This window comes from Pezoporus flaviventris, unplaced genomic scaffold (genome assembly GCF_033815535.1).
Source record: "Pezoporus flaviventris isolate CSIRO_AGI_PZ_B2104156 unplaced genomic scaffold, CSIRO_AGI_Pfla_v1 ptg000007l, whole genome shotgun sequence".
NCBI lineage: Eukaryota > Metazoa > Chordata > Aves > Psittaciformes > Psittacidae > Pezoporus > Pezoporus flaviventris.
In genome coordinates this window covers 89,379,321-89,400,165 of record NW_026892555.1, presented here as the reverse complement: position 1 = coordinate 89,400,165, position 20,845 = coordinate 89,379,321, and the positions used below count along the sequence as shown (strand labels likewise).

Genomic DNA, 20,845 nt, shown 5'->3' with positions numbered 1-20,845 from the left:
AGCTATACATTTCTTAGTCAGCCTTCCGTGCTTTATCTGCTTCTGCAGTTCAGGCAACAAAGTCAACCCACCTGGTTTGTGCAGGCGGCTGCAGCATCACATGCCCTTCCTGAGGATGTCCTTTCTCAATGTGTCATTGGGGATTTTCACTGCACACACCCCTGATGCTTTGCATTACAGTAAATTGAGCTGCTCTGTGACACTCATCCAGCAAATCATCCCACCCCTGACCTCCTGCACAAGATCCTTGGCTTCCAGTTGAACATGTACACCCTGCCTAATTGTTAGGGTTTCCAAACAATAGCTAATCACAGGCTCCCGTCAGCAACAGGTTCTGAATCAAGCTTCAGTAGTATCATCTGACCAAAGACTGGCAAGGGGGGAAGCCCCTTGCCAAGCCAGGAGGGAAACTGAGATTAGTAACTGCATTAAAACCCATGAAGATAAGGTGGGAGGGCTGGAAGAAGTCCACATAAAGAAGGTGAAAGCTGACAAGAGAGCACAGTACTTTTCAATCATTTATTTTGTTTTGAACTTTAAAGGTGCTGTAAAATGTATTTATACCCGATTCCTTAGTTTACAAGGAAAGCAAGTTGCCTTAAAGGTTTTAAAAGTGGCCTCAGCTGAGCAGCAGTTCTCCCAACCTGGATTCTGGGGATTACATCTCACCCCATGAATAATTCTTTCATTCATGGGGGCCATAGCGTTCCATTTATAACCTCTACCTCAAGTTGACATAGATGGTGTATTTTCCTCTCCATTAAAAGACAGGAAGATGAAGGCCTGAAGTAGCAGCTGCATGAAATATACTAAATTACACAAATGTTGTGCACAGAGCTTCAGGTTATTAAAAAATATCACAGAGAAACTTGGGTTTAGTGTCCAGTGAAGCAGTAAGAAAAAGAGCACCTCGTAATGAATCCTGAAATAAGATATTAAGCGCTTCAATTTTTCATAAAAAAAAACACTCCAAACTGGATTAGAAGTGAAGGCAGAAAATACACAAACTTGTAATATGGATAAAGGGCTTTGTATGCTTTCCATTTGTTTTCCATCTCCTGTACAAGTAGTTCATTGACACACATTGGCCATGGTTTACCTAAAGGAATCCTTGAAGATAGCCTGGCCTTGGGAGCAGCTCTTGCATTTGCTGTTCTTCAGTGCAGCAGAAAGGCTTCAGGGACAACTCGTAAGTGAGAAGCCCACTCCTTGACAATCCTCACACAACAGAGTAGCCTTAGGAGCTGCTGGCAGACAAATCAAAGAGTAGAAAAAAAGCCTAAGCCTGCTCTATTTTATTCCTGCATCCAACCCAGTAACTCCTAGAGTGCAGCCAGGTACAAGTTTTGAGCCAACTTAGTCCTCTCTCTTTTCCAAGTATGACAAAGGGCAAGTGAAGCACATCTCAAGCTCCAGCCTACTGGAGACTAATAAAAACCAGAGATACAGAGATTTAGCTGAAGTCTGGATTATGGGTTAATGCATCCTTAACCAAATTGAGAAGGCTTCACAGAGTTACAAGGATGAGTGCAGAAGGGAGAGCCTGGGGATGACATGTTCATCAGCTGCTGAGTAACCCAGTATTTTAGGGCTGCGCTGTTCCAGCTACAGTGATTCCTCATACAATCCTTACTATTAACTTGCCCAATTAAATACAGCCTCTGGTAATTATGTTTCACTGTTGTGTAGGGTTACTACAGTATGTATGTGAATCACAAGAAGCAGCCGAAGTAAACTCTCTTTGCAGCAATATATAGCAATTTTTGGATGGCCATTTATACATAAACCCCTATTGCATGAACACCATTACTATTCTGTCCGGATCCAGAATAGCAAGCTAAATACAGATACAGAATGGGCTGGACTAGATCAGGGCTAACATTTAATGTTCGGAACCAATGTTTTCACAGACAGAAGCAGCTAGGGAGAAATCCCTTTTGCTCTTCTCAATTCTGATCTAACTGAAGCCATTACCACTGAATAGCACAAAGGGAAAATCAGAGCAAAGCAAAACCCCTTCCTCTCACAGTTTCTCTAACTTAATCCAAGCCAGAAATACTCGGGTTTTCATAAGAAAGATGAATCTATAACACATCTAGCAAACGAAAAACAGTAAGCCGAGCACAGCCCACCCTGGAAGCTGCAAATGTGTGAGCAGGCCCATGCAGGTTAATAGGGCCAGGCACAACACCTGCAGGCTAGGCTCAGACTCAGGGTAAACATTAGCCTTTCAAAACAAAAACAAATGAAAGGCTTTGGGTTGCTCCAAATGAACATAAATATTTTCCTCCAGGAATTGTTTTGTGAGTGTTTTTCTTCTTTTCAACTAACAAAGAGCAAGGTAGAAGTGAGGGAACTTTCTGAAAATACCTTAAGGCTTTATTTGCTTTAATCCTAAAGTGAGAGGATATATCATCTATTTAAGTCCTATGAATACACGCATTTCTTATCGGCTGCGTTAGAATGCCATTAAAGAACATGGATTCATTAGTCTTCCTTTCAAATTACAGTGGTTTTGCTCATAATGTCTGAATATCTTTTGGAAAACTATTTTTCACGAGCCTTATTTTATTTTATTTTATTCTTTTTCTCCCTTCTCTCATTCCTGACATTTCCTTATGCTTATGATTATTTATTCAGCATGGCATTTTACTGTAAGAGAACAGCCAAGCCTTGTGCACATACATAGCGCAGATTTTCCACTTTGAGAGAGCTGGGGTTTTTAATTTATATATGGTACAAAAAAAACAACAACTTAAAGAGTGAGTAAGTTGAAGAAAAACTGGGAGGTATTATCTGTGTACAGCTTGTGGTGAGTCAAATCAAAGCCGTATCATCACCTGCAGCTTTTGAGAACTTTCGTACTTGGCCCCAATCCCAGCATTACATCTTGAACCTCTCTCTGCTATTGAGCCTGAAAAAACATCTTGACTATATGAAGCTGGCCTGCTCAAGGGGACCGCAATGCCACCAGCAGTTGCACCCCAAGCCTGCTCAAGGGGAGGTAGGAAACACATAAGGCAGCTTGTCTCAGGCTTTCTGCTTGAGAGCTTAGAGACAGACTTGGCTCTGTAATTTTCCCCAGACACCCAGAACTGCTCCCAGACCCTGTTTGACTTTCTTCATGGTTGAGCCCAAAGCCACTTGCAACCAGCAGAAAGGCCTACTCTTTTCACAGGGTTGCAGAGCTTGCCTTGCTGTTACAAGCACACCACAGTTGTCTAGGCCATGCAAACAAAGATATGTTTCTCTCCATCATGCAAGCAAAGCACAATGGCAGTAACATGGGCTATTCTACCTGTCCACAGCTATGCAAACCTTAGCAACTACAGACACCTGGAAAAGAAACTGATGGCTGCTTCCCTCCCTGCTAATGAAGTATTTGAGCTACAGCCATTGTTTATTCAAGAACCTAATAAGAGAAGTCTGTGGCTATTTTCTGCTTAACATCATTAGTTAAACAGAAATTGATTGCAGATGGAGAACAGCCATTGTGTTCTATTAGCAATGATTTGTTTCCTGGCATTTAAGTGTGGATACAGGTTGGTGGATCTGTTCCCTTAGGCTGTAGACGCTGCAAGGTGTGGCCACATTCTATGTTTACAAGCTATTATCCCAGCTCATCCTTGGCTTTTTCAACTCCAGGCATGTCAGCAAGACTTAAAGGCTCCGTGTGAGGGAACACGAAAAGAGCTTGTTTTGTTTGCTGTCAGCCAAAGATTGCTGACATGCTTTAACTATCTCTTAATAGAAAAGCTATCTACCACAGCCAATTATTACTTGCTTTCAACAGAAGAACTCAGCAGCCTTGAACAGAGATGAGAAAAAAAGAAATCTAAATGGCTTTTATATGGTTTAAGTTTTCAAGTGAAACACAAAAGATAGCCTCAACCCACAGAGTATAATTTAACTGGTTCTTGTTACTCCCCCTATGGTGTGCCAGACCAGACCCAAGAACTACCCACACCTGCAATAACCAGGATGCAAGCTCGAGCTCCGTCAGGCCCATTTTTCTGCATTAGTACCTAAACACATGCAAGATCCCACTCACAATTTTCATCTGGTGCCTATTAAAAATGAGACCAAGCTAATTAAAACAAGCAGTGGGTGTTTTATCAAGCAAGTATCTTCAGAATTTTTTAGTGGCTCCCAGAGCATAGTTGGAAACGGTGCAAAATACCATTATACCACTGCTGAATATTGTCTCTGAAGCCTGTCTCTGGTTTCTTTGCTATCAGATTTCCCCATTCTCTGGCTTTGCCCCTTTGCTACTCAAACAGTAGGCGCCCCAGCACCTTCACAAGCAAGAGACAGCACTGGTAGCGTATTTTAAGGACTTGGTTCTCAGCATTAACTATACAGCATATATACAGCTACTGCAATAAGTCACTGGCAGATGTCTTTTGCAGTGTGTTTTCACCATCTGACAAAGCTTTCCTACCCACCCTGACAGCTAGAGTACACAGGAACCTCTGTATTTGATACAAGTAACTGTCCGTGTAATCCAGCTGCCTTGCTAAGGTACAAATAAGGCAGCAGTCTCCCCAAAGGAGAAGCCTGTCCCTAGTCTCAATTGGTTACACATCAGTTCAAGCCTTGAGCCTGAAAATTTATAGCCCTTCTAGTGGCTTCTAATCCATGCCTATCGCAGAGCCATCAAATACCTGCTGGTACCCAGATTACTGCTGGGACAGATAAACTCCACCAAAGCAGATTGATAGAGCCTTCTTCCAGACTCCCCACAGTCCACATCTCCAATTGCTACCCTTGTCATCCTTGATCCCACAAAGTTATACCTTCGTAAAGCCCAGAGATGCCAAAAGCATACTTACCTATTTCTTTACCTTTTCCCCCCATTCTCTGAATGTTTTCAGGGAGTTTCTGAATCCAGTTGCAAAATGTTTTCTATAATGGCATATTTAGCAGCTATAGTAGTTAATGCGTGACAGAGATTGTAATCTTTCAAATGCAAACCTCAATATTCTTCTGACCTTCCCTAATATTATGGTACATTTCAGTATAACATCTGACTGATGACCAAATTCAACTCTGATTTGCAGCAGGTGATATTCAGCACGTATTTTCCAGCAATTAAAATTTAATTCTCAATTAAATCCTCCAAATTTTTCTTTCACAAAGCTATCTTCTATCCAGTACAATGGTGAATAACGAGTGCTATAACAGGAATTCTTTCTCCTGCAAACCATTTTGTATTATTTCTCAATAATAAGCAGCATAAATAAATTGTTCTTTCTCACGACTAAAAAGTATATCTGATGTCACAATCTATACAATTTGGTACCTTTAATGAATGTGTTAGCACTGCCTCCTGTGTGAGCCTGTACAATGGTATGACATTTATTAGCCTATTCAATCGCATTACAATCAACTTGCAGATTCAGAGTTCATGAAAGACGTTTTTTGCTCTTAAGCAGCAGGACTGCTGGCAGCATCGTGTGTGTTGTGTGCAACTGTGTGTGGTGTTTTGTGCACTATCATCTGCAAGACTTTATTTTAGATCATCCCCCACTCAAAAGTGACTAGACTCTTATGGGTAAGAACAGATCTTACAGTAGGTGATCGTGACTAAATCTTCAAGGTAGAGAATAAGTAAAGAATCAGCTGCAAATGCAGTTAAGATTAATGTATTAATCATCTGCTGGCATGGCACACTCTGAGAAAGAGGCAAATTAAAAGGTATTTGTGGATCATTATCTAGGATTGCCTTCTACTAAGAGCAGTGGCAAGACATCTGGGTTATCAGTGATTTTTGAAAGTCCTAATTCCGGTTCTAGAAAATAGAGGTTGTACCAAGAAATTGAGTCTTCCAACTTCATCTACACTGGAAATACGCTTTTCAGATTAGTTCTACAAGCATTTTTGGCTTTAGGAAACTTGGAAGAGCAAAAGCCTGGGGCTCTGTTATCTCTTTAGCCTAAATCCTCTTCCCATAAACTATCAGTGTAATAACTTCCATTTACGTCAGTGACATGGCCTGGTGAGGGAAGGTAGTAAAGTTCTGCTGATTTTATCAGCTTAAGTGTGTGATCCGCAAAACTTGCTTCCCAGAAAATTAATCAACCAAATTAGGGTGCTGAAATCCCAGCTCTGCTTTTCTGACAGCAGCAGAATTTTGCCCAAAACACGTGTTCTCAGTGTTTTAAAAAGAAAAGTAGAGAATGAATCTGAGAACATCTCTTTTTTTCCATTAATTGTCCATCTGGAGACTGCTGTGCACTTCAGAAACAGGTGTTTTGTAACCTGGCTTTACCTGCTACCAAGAAAAGCTTTTTCTTTGCATGCAGGGAAGAAGAGTTCACTTACGAAACATCTGTAAGCTGATCAAAATCACATCTAACAACAGAGACAGATGCAGATATATGTTTTCAGAACCAGATGTCCTTCAGAGGGCCATTTGTAAGAAGAGATACAGGCTGTGTTACTATGGGGGAACCTCTCATGAAAAGAGCTTGGGTGCTCCTTCTAGCCAGTCTCGGTCAATTGCAAGTGACAGTGTCTGTGCAGGAAAGATGTGTTCCTACGCTTTGGACCATTGCTGGACCTCCTGCCTTGGCTTCAGAGCAAAAGAAGCTGCATCATCAAGGTTATTCCCAGCCCACATTCCAGCTGAGGAGCAGTGAGGGTGGGACAGAGAGTAAATTCAACATCTAATCCTACAGAAAACACAAACTGTCATGATAGGGCCTCTTGTTTGGAAATGCAAGTGTCTTATATCCCCAAGCCAAAAGAGCAGAAAACCTTCCTTTCAGAAGCAGCAAGAAAGAAGGCAAAGAAGCCCTTTTTGCTCAGTCACAGCCAGGAGGAGAGATACTTCATAGTCTTGTAATGCCCTGAGAGAGCAAAAGTAGCTTCACACACAGATGTGGTTTAGTGGAATGAATGATGATGTGCATTTAATTTATATTTTGAATTACTGAAGCATGATGACTGGACAGGGTCATCAGCCATCAAGTTCAGACCCAGGTCTGAAACAGATCCAAGCATTTCAGAGCACAGAGCTTGGGTTTTGCTTTGGGTCACTGGAGAGAAAATGGTCAGCTACACAATTTAGCTGTGGAACCATCTCCAGATTTGTTTAGATTCATAGCCTTGGCTTGGATACATTAGTGGTAACAATTGTGAGAGAAAGCGCAAAGGAGGGAAAAAGATAAAATAATGGCATAAACTCCAGTAGCTCCTGGAAAAAATACATTTGACCTTTATTATCTAATAACTTCTAACTCTGACTCTTTTGCTTTTAAAATATTGTCCCTGGCAGAATGGAGTCTGAAGAGAAAATAGACTCTAGAAAAAGTGTGAGACTCTGGGGAGAAAGTTATTTACTGTCAGTTTCATAACCACCCCTGCACCTCTAATGAAATTTCATTCGTCAGATTCAGTGCAACTTCGTGACAAGCCAAGCTTATTCTGCCTGCCTTTTAGCTTAGAAACATCCTTTTGCTCTTCTGCTCCCAAGCAGTGCCTTTATTTCATTTGAGAAAAAAAGAGTTGCAGCTTGTAGTGAAAAAGCCGATCTCGAGCTTTCATGGACACAATTTCTTATTTTAATATGAAAAAGGAGTTCAGATTATGAACTGGTGTTAACACCATGTCTAATAAAGCATGATCCTCACCAACAGTACTTCAAACAGAAATATATTCAGCTTTGGCAAAAAAATCCCAGCCCACAACTGGTTGTGATTTTATATGGACTCACCCCTGTCTGGGATGAGGCCACCTAACAGGAGCCTGGACTCAGCATCCTTCCAATGTAGGATGAAATCTGTAGTTATTAAAGGGGATAATGGATCTTACTTCTTAGTGATGTTTTTTTTATATGTGTGGCCTGATTTGTGTACGTAGCGTGCGTTCCATTCCAGTGGTGGGTAAAACAGCCAAGCTATTTTGACTTCTCCTGGTTAAGGTACTACCTTCAGCCCACTGACAGTTTTTGCATGTTTAGTTTGTAGGGTAGAGTTGTCAACAGAAACAGTCTCAGGTTTTTATTTCTTTTCATGGAAAAGGAGAATTAGGAAGAGTTAGCACAAACTGATAACACATCCCCCATTGTTCAGGAAGAAAAAAGACAGTGATTCATTTCAGACAGCCTGAATAGCTGGAGACAGAGCGCTGAAATACGGCAAGGAAATTGCCACCCTAAACAAGTTCCTTTGAGCAATTTGATGATCTTTTTTTTCTTTCTGCCTGAGTTATGAGTCCTTGGAATGCACATACCATTGATTTGCTTGATAATTTGCACAAACAGCTCTTCCTGAGGTCCTAAAGCCACTGTATATCCCATAGTGGAAATATTAACATGGTACAGAGAAACAGAGTCTGACTGTTTGTTAGAGTCAAGACTACCTAACCTTGTAAATGGACACGAGCAGCTCCAGCTTCTCCCATGATCAAAAAGCATTACCTATCCTGCAACTAAAACACGTGTTGTCACACACACAACAGTGAATGTGAAGATATGTATACATAAAAAAGATATATGACCACCTGCCCCTTTGATGAAGCTTGAAACTTCTTTTTAAAACTACTCAAATTCGCATGGAAGAATCATTGCTGCGCTCCTGGCTGCACATCAGGTGGTGTGACCACCTGTATCACATGGAGTGCCTTCTTCCTGGCAGAAAAGTTGTTTGTGCAATGAGCTGTTTTCTCTTGGTAAAGAGGTTTGCTTGTTTTTCCCTCTAAAATATAAATATAACCATAAACATAAACAGACAAACACCATTAGATGGGATGAGATTGTGTGGGTGGTTTAGGTGTCTAATTGCCATGTTCTGCACAAAGTATGTGGTTTTCATCCCAAGAATCCACACCTCAGCCTGCAGACGCTGAACCTTGTTTTCTCTTTTATTTGGGTCCAAACTGTTTTGTGCCTAATGCACATTAAATATGGGTCCTACAGCAGGATTGCTCATGACAACCATGCCAAAACCCATGCCCAAGAGGAGGCTATGAGGACTGTGCTGCTGACTCTTTGACCAAGGCCCAAAGGCTGTATCTTATTTCTGGGACATCTTTGTTTGCCTGATTGGAAACAGGCACTTGATGATGGTCTCTCAAACTCCTAGGGAGCCACTTAGCCACCATGTTACATGTTATCCTGGAGGGGTCCTCCCACTGTCTTACTGGATGGACTCATTTCACTCTGCTCCCTCACCTAAACTGGGACAGATAATGCAGGACGCAACAGGGCAGATCAGTAGCCCAGAAAGATGGCTGCTCACCTGGGATGTGGCAGCTGGCCATGGAGCTGCCTTCCAGCAAACATTCAGTTACATCAGATGCTCATCAGTAAGAGATGCAAACCGTAGGATACCTCTTCTTTCAGCCAATTTTTCATCTTTCCTAGGAAAGAGTGGACAGAATCCATTCGAACTTTTCCTCTAATACCTTGCCAGTCTCAGAGGCTAGGGGAGTGTCTCACTGTGACTGGCACTGCTCACAGCCTCCATCCTGGGGATTTACTTCCAGCATCCTCTCATCTCCATGTCTACCTCCTCCTACAGTGGCACAGCTCTCAAATGGAGGGTCTGCTCTTACTTTTAGGGGAGCACGGTGGGCACTCTGATTTCTAGCAGTAGTGGAGAAAGTTCAGTGACTTGCACAGCTCAGCCTCCTGTGCTTCTAATTTGAATTTAATTTTAGAAAACTAGAGCTGAAAGAGACCTTATGAGATCATCTAATATAATGTTTTGCCCAGAGGCAGGGTCTGATATGCCTAGGCTAATCACAACATGTTTATCTAACATGTTCTGGAAAGCACAGAAGAAAGGAGAGCCCATAACTTCATTCAAATATCTACCTGTTTCAGTACTTTGTACTCCCAGAATTTATCTCCTTTTGTCTTATAGTCAACTAACTAATCTTTGCTTCAAATTAGTTTTCTTCCTCTCCCACCATGTTCGAAAGAAAATATTAACTTGGTCTAGAAAGTAGTTAGTAGACAATTTTACAAAACAAAAGGGAATTGCTAAAAAAAAAAAAAGTAATCTCTTAATGCTATATCACTGTGTATGGGGCCTCCTTTTGGAGCATTGCTGTGGATGTGGCAGCTCCTTGTTTATTTTGAAAGGATAAGCTAAGCAATCACTCAGTGACGGGTAGGAAAAGCCTGAGGCTGGAGATTAGCATGTAGCTTTCTAATTAGACCAGAATGAAAATAGATCTAAATCCACTGAGTACACAAAATAAGTTTGCATACTCAGTAATTGATAAATAATTATGGGTCCCTATAACAACAGTAAATGCCTGGTTGTTATTTTGTAACCTAAGGCAAATGAGTAGGGTATTTGTTTTACTTAAGCTGACAAAACTTGTGAAAGAGGCCACCACAATGACATTCCAGAGCACAGGAAAAGCTGTAATTTATCTGCTGGCTGGTGAAAAAAAAATATGTTTTCATTGTTATCCTATAGAATAGTTGAGGAATTGCACATCTTGCTGGAAGGATCCAAGGAACTAAACATTAGTTGAACAGTCTAATTCGGTCCTACCTCAATGCAGTATAAATAGTCATGTACACCAGTAGCAACAGAATGAGCTCATCCCTGAGAAACCAATGGAAAAGTCTGACCCTCATTTCTTTACACAGAAGAAATCACATAAAAGCAATCATGCTGAGGTTTAAAATATTTCAGTACAGACACAAACTATGCAATGACCATGTCTTAACTGTCAGCCAAAAAGTACCTGAAAATCCATCCTAGTTATCTAGAGAGTGAATAGGAAACAACATGGGGACATTTTATATAATGGCTGATTGTTAAATGCTGACCTTTTTTTGTTGGGTTCTGATTTTAATGGTCAGAACTCAATTATGCAGGAAGAGAAGAGATTTTTCAGCTGCACAAATAGAAGTTATGCAAAGGCACTACCAAACCCACAAGTCTGGTTAACATATAGAAAAGTAGAGATCTGTAGTAACGCATATGTTGAAAGCATTACAGCAACCACACATATTCCCTTGTGTTTAGTTCTGAAAGTCAGCTACCAATGCAGCCTATGTAAATGTGCAACCAGACACTTCAGGGACCACTACAGTCTGCTAAACTTGTCAAACTAATTCTTAACTCAATCTACAAAATGTTTATCTGTATCTGTGTGCACCTGTGTGTGGGGTGTACATGCCTTGTCCTGAAGGAAATGAAAGCTGAAGGGATAACACTCTGTGCATGTACAAGCATATATTCACCATGTGCATGGCTGACCATTTATCTGAACTTAAGAAACTCACAACTCACGACTTCCAGGGAGCCAACGCTGATAACTCATCCATAGCCTAGTCCAGTGAGATGAAATTATGAATTGTCTGCAAAGCCCTTGGTTTACATAAAGCAATACCTCCAAGAAAACCATCTCTTTGCAATGCAGAAACTTCCTTTGTAGCAGTTATGAAGCTGCAAGTTGATTTTGCATATTGAAAATGTTGGGCATTTGTTGGGGACTTTGCAAAAGGAGATGATCTATCTGCACAGAGGAGTACCCCTGCATACTTTATAAGCCAGCTTCTTTCTGTACTTTTGGTATTTGGGATTAAACTCTGGCAACAGATGTAGTTTGCAGGCCTGGGAGATATTTTATTTATGGGCATTCTCAAAGCAAACTACTCAGATTTCCAAAGATTTGGAAGATTCTTATGTGTTTAAAAACACTTTATTGCGTTTCTGTGGATGAGTTCCAGATATTACAGTGTCCTGCAAATCCTTCTAGCTACCTCCTTTATGGCAGCCTGGAGTTTAGACAAGGTCTTATTCACAACAGACAGGTCCTTTACAGCACTACCTGAAAGAGCAGGAACTGTTCTGATGGGTAGTAGGACAGAGCCTTAATCTTATTTTGCTAATGTGAATTAATGAACTGCTTCAGCTGTAAGCAAAGCTATGATGAGCAACAAGCATGAAGTTTTCACCCAGATTCTAGTGGATGGTGTTTATAGCAACAGACACTCATAAAAAGATAGAGAAGTGAGAGGTGCTAGCAGCCCAAGTGCTCCCTGGAAGAGAGAGAAGTAGATCAAGAGTTTTCGTTTCTTTACATGTTTGTTGTTTTTTGGTTGGTTGGTTGGGTTGGTTTGTTTGTTTCTTAAAGAGGAAAACCCCCAATTATCATAGAGATTTTATTTTCTGTCATTTAAAAATTCAGGAAAATATGTTTAAATCTTAGAAGATAAAGTGAATAAAACACCTTCACATAACATCTGTACTCTTCATAACTAGAAATAGGGTAGTTCCTCAGACTTGCAAACCCCTAGTTTCACCTTCCTTTTGTGCATGAAAAAAAATGAGAGAAATCAGGTGGAAATACCCCAAAACACAAGCATGTTGTTTCTTTTCCCAGAAAGTAAATAATGACCAGAAAAAACAATTTCATGTAGAAAAGCATGGGTTGCTTTTCTGTTTGTCAACCTGCTGCAGTATCCTTGCCTGCAGTATACAGATCATTTTGAATACACAGAATGACAATTTGCCGTTGTCTCAGTATCCTCAGGATACTGTGTTCATTTGATTTCATATACCAAAAACCTGATACACTGCAGTCACTAGCTAGGACCTATATGAATGCTGTTTCCCATCCTGTCTTCCTGCTTTTTCAGTATAAGGGGCCAACATTAGTAGGAAATACAATATTCCTACATATAGCATGGAGCAGAAGGAAAAGAGCAAATGAAAAAAGGTTCTTCAGTGACACAGGTAGTCCCTGCCAAACTAGCCTTGTATTCCTAGAAACGTGGAGCCATTTTGGAAGAAGTTTCAGAGGAACCACTGCATTTGCTTCTCCCTGTCATTTGGTTTAAGGAGCAGACATCCCCACCTACATTTCTTCCATGTTCCTGGGAAGTCTGCTCTCATAATTGAATGAGAACTGGTTGCAGGAAGTAGCTCCTGTGAGCACGGTGAGGCCCTTTGCAGACTTCAAAGACAGAGGGCTCAGGCTAGACCTCTTAAGCACTGACAAGGAACTAGCAGATGTTTGGCAAGCAAAAAGGTGGCATATAAAGATTCCTTGTACTCCGCAGTTTTGTGGGTATGGAGTCAAGACAGGATGCAAAATCTACTTAGGTACTTGCCATGGAGGATTAAAAAGTCAACATTTATTGTGGTGGCACCTTCAATAGGAGCAGAAGCCAAAGCAAAGAACAATCACTTGGATGAGAACCATTGTACTGCATGTCTCCATTTGTCCCCTCTGTCCTACTACTTATTTTCCTACTGTGCCCACCATGCAAGTTAAACCTGAGTCTACCCTTCCCAGCCGGCGAGGTGTAGTTCAGAAGACTAAAACTGTGGATTTCATCTTTTTGTGAAGAATTATGGTGAAGCATTTGTCACAACTGGAACTACACAGCAAACTTCCTCCAACTCCATTTGGTGCAGCTCTGTGTTGCAACCTATAGAACAGAAAAACCACATCCTTTCTGAATGCAAGCATAAGACCTAGAAACTCCGAGTGTGAAGTGTAATTTCACTCTATAAAACCAGAAAGACACATTTTATTTCTGCACCTAGCAAGGTAGCTAAGACTGCTGGTGCAGAAAGCAAGATACTGATACAGAAGTTACTGAATCGGTAATGGATTTAGGTGCTTTTTTTTGTTTCTATGTACAGCACAAACTAGTAGAAACAGAAAACAAATTAAGAGAGTAGTTTCCTTCTGCATCTTCACCTTCTGTGTGCATTCCATCAAATAAACAGGCTTTTCAGAAGTCCTAGGGAAAACTTACTGGCTACTTTGAGCTCTGGATGCTTGACTGCAATGAATCATCTTCTGTTCCTTACTGGACCAGGGAAGAGGCCACTTTGAATTTACAGGATAAAAAGTGGCAGAGGTCATGGCCGCCTAAGCAAGCAGACTGTGACAGCTTCACAATGCATGAATTTTCACTTGGCTGAACCTTAGGGATCAGAAATTGGCATGGATTCTTCTACTACTATTACTCTGACTACCAAATCTCTCCTGTTCCCAGAATTCCTGGACCAATATTTTACCTGGAAATAGTTCAAACATATTTTGAAGAGGTGATGATTATTATTTTATGTGTTTTCTCCTCTGCATATCTGGTGTCTGCCAGAATAAATGCATTTGTGGACAGGAGAGATGCAGTTGTCCTTTGCTAAGCTTTGCTAAGCCAGGACATTCACATATCTTGGCCCTGATCCCACAGAAAATCAGGGACTGGCTTCAAAAGGCTCAGGGACTCACTTCTCAACCATCTATGCAATAGTGGGTATAATGCAATAGGACCTATAGGACACCACTGCCTTCCTGGAGTTACAGCTATGTCAGCTGGGATACTGTAAGATAGACCTGTCCACAAACTCTATGGTCAGGAAACCCAGGCCCCTCCTGGTGGACCCACATTTACTTTTGGAAGCCTAGACCTCAAACATTTATTTGCTGACCTACCACATACATAAAGGAAAAAAAATGTAGATGATGCATTAAATTTTCTTAAATGCAAGGGACTACACGATCAAATAAGTGTATTACATCTCTGCCATATATAGTTCTAGGTCAACATGCATTTAAACACTGGAAGTTGTTCTTTCAACCAAAATATAACCACAGTGTGGTCAATAAATGACTGACAGACTATAGTGTATATAATTATTCCCTTAATTTCCTCTAATAAAGCAGACAGCTAAATGAACCAACTTCTTCTCCAGTACTCCTTTTCTCATGTCAGTTGCAGCTGTGGTTCAGAGATGGGTTCATATTAGCATCTCAGCACTTTTTTCTAACCTGGTTCAAAAGTGGCCTGGTTCTGGTTCAAAAAAAAAACTGGTTCAAAATCATCTGGTTCAAAAGTGGCACTCTGCAATCAATTCATTTTTGAAACCTTGAACAGGAATGGATCACAGAGTCATGAATAGCAAGGAAAAAAAATAATGAAGAGATGACTTTTTAAATGAAACAAAGCCTTGATACGAGGAGAAAAAAAGACCCAAAGTAATTTGAAAATAAATCAGCCAACCTGAGAAATAGCACAAATTGTTTGTAAATAATAATGGACAGAGAAGGAAGCAAAATTCATCCAGCTTGTATTAGCTATCTGGCTCTGAACTTTGGAATTTAATACTGTTAACAAGAGAGGTCCTTTATTAGAGAGGAGGTAGCTGCTGCTTTGAAGGATGGACTCACTTTTAAATTTGAATGAAGTTAAATCTTCTCACACCCCAAAAAATTTTTCTGTATCTAACTACACCATTCATAGTAAGCACTTATACTGATCTGTATAAAGGCTTCTAAAGGTGGTAAGTCAGAAATATTACCTTACACATACAAATACAACCGTCACTTACTTCAACACAAGCTTTTTCAGCTGGACTGGTTCCAAAAGGCTGTAGGCACTCATAAAACTGTGCAGCTTCTTAGTGCAGTATAGGTTGCAGGTTCCCAGCACCACCAAGATCTTGAACAAATCAAAGACAGATGCAGTCATTAGGATGTATGCCTGGTTTAATTAAGTGGTTATATCACATGTATCTATAAAAATGGCATGCCTGATACACTTTAGATTCTCTGGGACACCTGCTTACACACAATGCATCTGAAGTCCAGAACCATGACTATGTAAACATGACTCACGAGTGTTTGTTTTTGTTTTCTAAAATGCAGAACAAACCCTGCAAGAGAAAACAACAAACACTAAAGCTGTCCATAGCTGCAGGTGTAAAAAGTCCTCTCTGCATCAGGTGTCTTTCCTTGTATTGCTGTGCAAAGAGAACGTCGAAAGATGTAAAGGCACAATGCACTTTTTTATTTACCCAGGCATGTGGGTGAAGTGGTGATAAATAGCAAAAAGGGATATAAATTCTCAAGTTTTTAAGGAAATCTTTCATTTCTAAAGATTGAAATACTGAAATAACCACTGCCAACCTCAAAGAAGAGAATTGAGGTCAGCAAACAGAGCAGCCTCAAAGCCTGAGGGAAGGCGGCAAAGAGGAGCACTTGCTACTCACCATATGAATGGCAAGCAAAAAGAAAAGCAGGCCTGACCTTTCAGGGAGACCTGGAAACAGCTCCAACAGCACTGGTCATTAAAACAAAACATAACAAAACATATAAAAAGGCATTAAGAAAACCTCAATCCAATGGGAAGAGGAAGTGATTTAAGGGGATTAGCTCCTGAAAAACAAAGCCCCACTCTTCCTCAGACTGCCCAGGAGTCCCAGAAATACTCTTCTACAGCATTGATGGAGCTGTGAAAATGAACAAATGTTGGCAGCTACTCAACAAATGATAGTAATGGGAGGTGACATCCCTGGACCTCAACCAGCTAGCACACAATTGTCTCATTTTCATGGTATGTCAATATAAATTTAGACTTTAGTGCTTTGCTTGTCTTGTGCTGTTATCTCCTTTCCAGAGCAGAACACAGAAGAACATTTATAACTTTACACTGACTTTGACCTGCAAACAAATGCCAACCCACAAAAACTAGTGCTGAATCATTTCTTCTCCCATCTGTGACCTTTTTACCCTCCTTCCCTTTCATGTCACTCCATTTCTTCATGAGTGACTCTCATGCATCTATATCACAGAGGCATTTGAGAAGATTTCAGTGGAGTTGTACTTGTTGAGCTGCAGGGAAATCTTCTCAGCCAGGAGTCCTTCATGTTGGGCAACACACACAGTTCCCCTTTTCTGACAGTCCTTCAACAACAACCATAACAACAACTACAAAACCCACAACAACCTAGTAACCTGTTTCACAAAACTGAAATGACCTAAAATCTTGGGATGATACAAGCAGACATGGTGGCAAGGCCTTCACAGATACAAAATAGACATCATTTTTGCTTTGGCACTGGAAGACTGGGATCTGTCTCAGACCCTCTGTCTTGAGACCTAACAGATGATAACGTGGAGTCACAGCTACACTTCAGCCAGCTTTGCTACAACTGGGATTACACCCCCTGAATTCTTTACAAAATTCTTTACTCTTCTGCTCTGCAAACCTAACTCATCTGGAAGTACTGCTACTGAGACCAGACAATTTAAGAGCGCTGATGCTTTTTTTTTTTAAGCTGCTATTAAAAGTCTGATGTCTTGCTGTACCAAGGCAAAAATTATCAATCCCTTGAGCTTCAAAATTATTCAGCGATTTGATCTTTAAAATGGGAGGGAGTTTATGGACTCGAAACAGGGCTGAAGTTACAGTCCTTGAAGTTGGTTAGTTGGTTGTGTGACTTCAGAAGACTCTGAATTTGAATCTAAGACTCAACAGAAAGCAGCTGCAGAGATGGACGAGGGAAGAGTTATCAAAATGAAAGCAGGAAATACAAGTTTCAAGTAATTGCATGGGGACTTTTGGAGAAGAGGTACTGGTATGTCTGCTAGATTAGATCTGAATTAGTCTGAGTTTACCATGGAAGAAGTATCTCTAATACCACCCACCTCTACTCAATTTGGAAATACCAGAAAAATTCCCTCCACCTGTGGTTATTTTGGCACTTCTGGGTTCCAAAGATCAGTATACAGAGATGAGTAAAAATCAGGGAAAAGCCTGAACCAGAGTTCCATACAATATCCATAAATCTGAGAATTCATTGCATCTGGTGCAAACTTTGTGGATAACTTCAGTGGGAGGTAGGCACAGGAGAAAAGAACTATGGTGGTTTCTCAAAATCTTAAAAACCGTAACTTTTCCAGAACACAATTTTATAGCACAAGTGGACAGAGACTCATCAAGGATCTAGCTCAGTAAAGTGCACACATACAAATGAATAAGAAGGGATTGACCATGTACATAAAGTTAAGCACACATCCAATCACTCTGCTGAACACAAACCACAGCGGTCATTTCCCATTTGGAAACCCTTGTCAGGGAAAGAGATGGGAAGAAGGAGAGTTGTTTTGCATGATATTTTTAGATAGATTCTTAATGGAATATTTGTTAAGCTTTCTTCCACCCCAGCTGCCCCCCTGCTTGCTGTCTGGGTTTGTGTGTTTTTTAATGGTTAGCAATGCATCACAGTACGGCTGCTGTTTAAATATTTGCCTGAAAAAAAATGTAGTCTGTGCTTAAGAAAAGTGGTTTGGCACAAACCAGACATTTTCAAACATCCATTTACCAGATGGATCACTTTGTCCAATTAAAAAGGGGAAAAGAAAAAGATGGTGGAGGAGCTGAAGATCGAGCGGAATGTTCCTAAGCACACTGCACTGTTTACTATGTGCATGTCTCCTGGCATCTTGTGAGAAGCTATCAATAAGTTCTTCAAAACTGTTCTTTTCCTTTAAAGATGTCTGCATTTTTCACTCTACTAAAAAGGCAGTAAATATACTCTACAATAGCCTGATGGAAAAATGTGCTGAAGTATTTCTATAAATCAAATGTAGCAGTTTGGCATTAGCTGTGAGGCAGTAAATTTAGTAAATTAGGACCAGATGATTTTAAAATAGAATCTTACATAACTTTCTAGCGTGATATATATACTTTTTTAATTTAACACAAGTTTGTCTGTCTTCATGAAGTTATCTTGGCTGCTACCAGAATGTGGTTCCATCTTTAAGAAATGTATTTTTTTGTTATTTATCAAGTGCAGAATGTTTTAAATATCAAATTAAGGAGGGGAACAGATTTCTCAAAAGACAGAAAAGGGTTAGGGTACTGATCCACATAAGGTGTAGGGTGCTTTGTATCCCTAATGCCCCTGGCTATTTCTCTCTCTTTATTTTGATTAATAATACTCTATTCCTCTATCCACCTTCCTTTTCTTGCCCTCTTTCCCTTTTCCCACAGATTTGAAGCATCCTTCCATTCCTCCCCACAGCGGTTACACTTCCTACAAATGCAACTTGGTCCAACAGTGTTTCTTTCACCTGTGTGCTTAGATCAGCATTTGGGATCTTGCATTTGTTGTGTTTTCCCACTTTTAATCTCTGCATCAGAAGATCCATCTCTGAGAAATAAGGAAAATGAAATGGTAAGACCAGTCTAAGGAGCCTATTCCACCAGCTGTAGTTGAAACCTCTGACCCTATCTGCACATATATACCCGAAACCCGCTCTCCCAGCACATCTTTGACTTTCATGTTTCTGAGCCACTAGCCAATCATGTCAGACCACAGCTTATGTTCTGGAGAGAGCAGATTGCAGATGTACAGCCTTCAGGGTCTTCTCCTTGGGCAGTCATTGTCACCATGGTCTTTCACTGGAGGCAACAGCTCCTGGAATAGTTACTGTGGACCCATCCCATGGCAGCTACGCTCAGGAGGGCATGCTACAGTGCCTTATTTCTGAAAGCACAATCAAGGTCCTTTTACAGTGTTTAGTTACTGTTTGGAGAGCCAAGGACAACACACTCTATCTCAAAACTTTGGAGTTACAGGGGAGCCCCTCCAGTACCCTGACACTCACAGGGATATTTAGCAGTGGTTTCCAGGACCTTAAGGCATAAAAAATGAGCTAGGCCACTCCTTAAAAGCCATGAATACACATGGAGGCAGATCTTTACAGCTCCCAGACAGGGCTGAACTCTGTGGAGGTGAAGAGTCAGAGCCCTGTGTCAACCTTTATGACTCAAGAACCCATCAGACTTCGGAAGCAAACACCATGAGTCAACTGGGATGTGAGGATAAAGGCAGGCAGAGAAAAGAATGTAGGCTTTGAAGGAGAGACCAGCAAATGGCTGTGTATAGCCCTGCTTTCATGCGATCCCAAGACTGGTGCTTATATCAGCTCTGCAAGTGCAAGTATCCAGAAGCAAGCAGAACAATAACTGTGGTGGATACTCCTGAGAGCCAACTTATCTGCAAGCGCTGCCTCCCTCCGCAGAGACACTCTACTATGAGGAGCCAATTAAGTCAAAGCCAAGGCCTGGGATGCTACATAGTGTGGGCCAAATCCTGGTCTCAGTGAAGCTGAGAGAAGCTTTGCCAATGGGAACACGCTCTGTCCTTTTCACCCCATCTTTGGCTACCCTCTTTCTGGAAGCATTCAGAGTTTGCATATGATAGCAATGAAAAAGAGAGAGAACAGAGTTCCCACGTTCCTTCTCTTCTAGTATTGTTTCCTGAGAGTCCTGCAACAGGCAGTAATGCAATGATCTTTTCTTTAAATGACATCGGACTGAAATGCCTGTTAAAAATAACAGAAGAGGAGGAGGGGTTTGGAAATCAGTCATTTTGCTTTAAAGAATGATTCAGGGAGTAGATCATAAACAGATTTAGATGGCAGCAAAGATAACCATTTTTGGCAGTTTTGTGGAGATGCAAATTTACACTGAGTATGAGATGAGAGCCTAAACACCAACACCCAAAGAAGAGAAAAATAAGTCAGACAGTGTGAGACATTTCATGTTCTATTCCCTGTTGTTATGGATCAACTGACCTCCACAGATCTTCTTGAGGTGGAAGAGAGAAAAGATGATCACCTTCTCATTGTATATCCTCCCTCCAAACATCTCCAAAAGAAGCAAATTTCCCTGAAATTCCTCAAGCCTCAGAACACCTCTCAGGCTAAGACTGTATGGGAAGCTTGGTGGTAAAGGCAAAAGAGAATTTCCCCCTTGGATTTATTTTTTTCCTTTTTTTTTCTTTAAATCCCTAATGTGAGTTTTATCAAATTTTCCTCTTTGCTTCCCCTCCTGGGGGAAGTATTTTCCCACTGGAAAATACTGGTTGCTGGCTAGTGGACAACAACCAAGCAGCATGCTGGCCCTACCAGGGAGAAATGCTCTTCATGCTATGAAAGGGTTGCTGGGAAGAGATGGGGAGAGGGAAAATGTGAGGATATAAAATATAACCAAAGCAGATCACCTTTGCTGAAAGAAGTGTGGGAGATATGCAACAAAAGGTTCCTAAAACCAGACAGAAGAAAAATA

At 40.9% G+C, this 20,845-nt stretch overlaps 1 long non-coding RNA gene across 2 annotated transcripts in view; it reads left to right on the top strand.

Moving 5' to 3' along the window:
- The window catches only part of LOC133267277 (uncharacterized), a 45,701-nt gene extending 30,034 nt beyond the window's left edge, over positions 1-15,667 (top strand). The window contains exon 4 of one of the 2 annotated variants that reach the window (XR_009742691.1): positions 15,634-15,667. This is a non-coding gene — a long non-coding RNA (uncharacterized LOC133267277). Of the gene's footprint in view, positions 1-9,367; positions 9,475-15,633 lie in introns of those variants that run through there. The other variant, XR_009742692.1, reaches the window with a different exon arrangement.
- Positions 15,668-20,845: the final 5,178 nt, after the last annotated feature.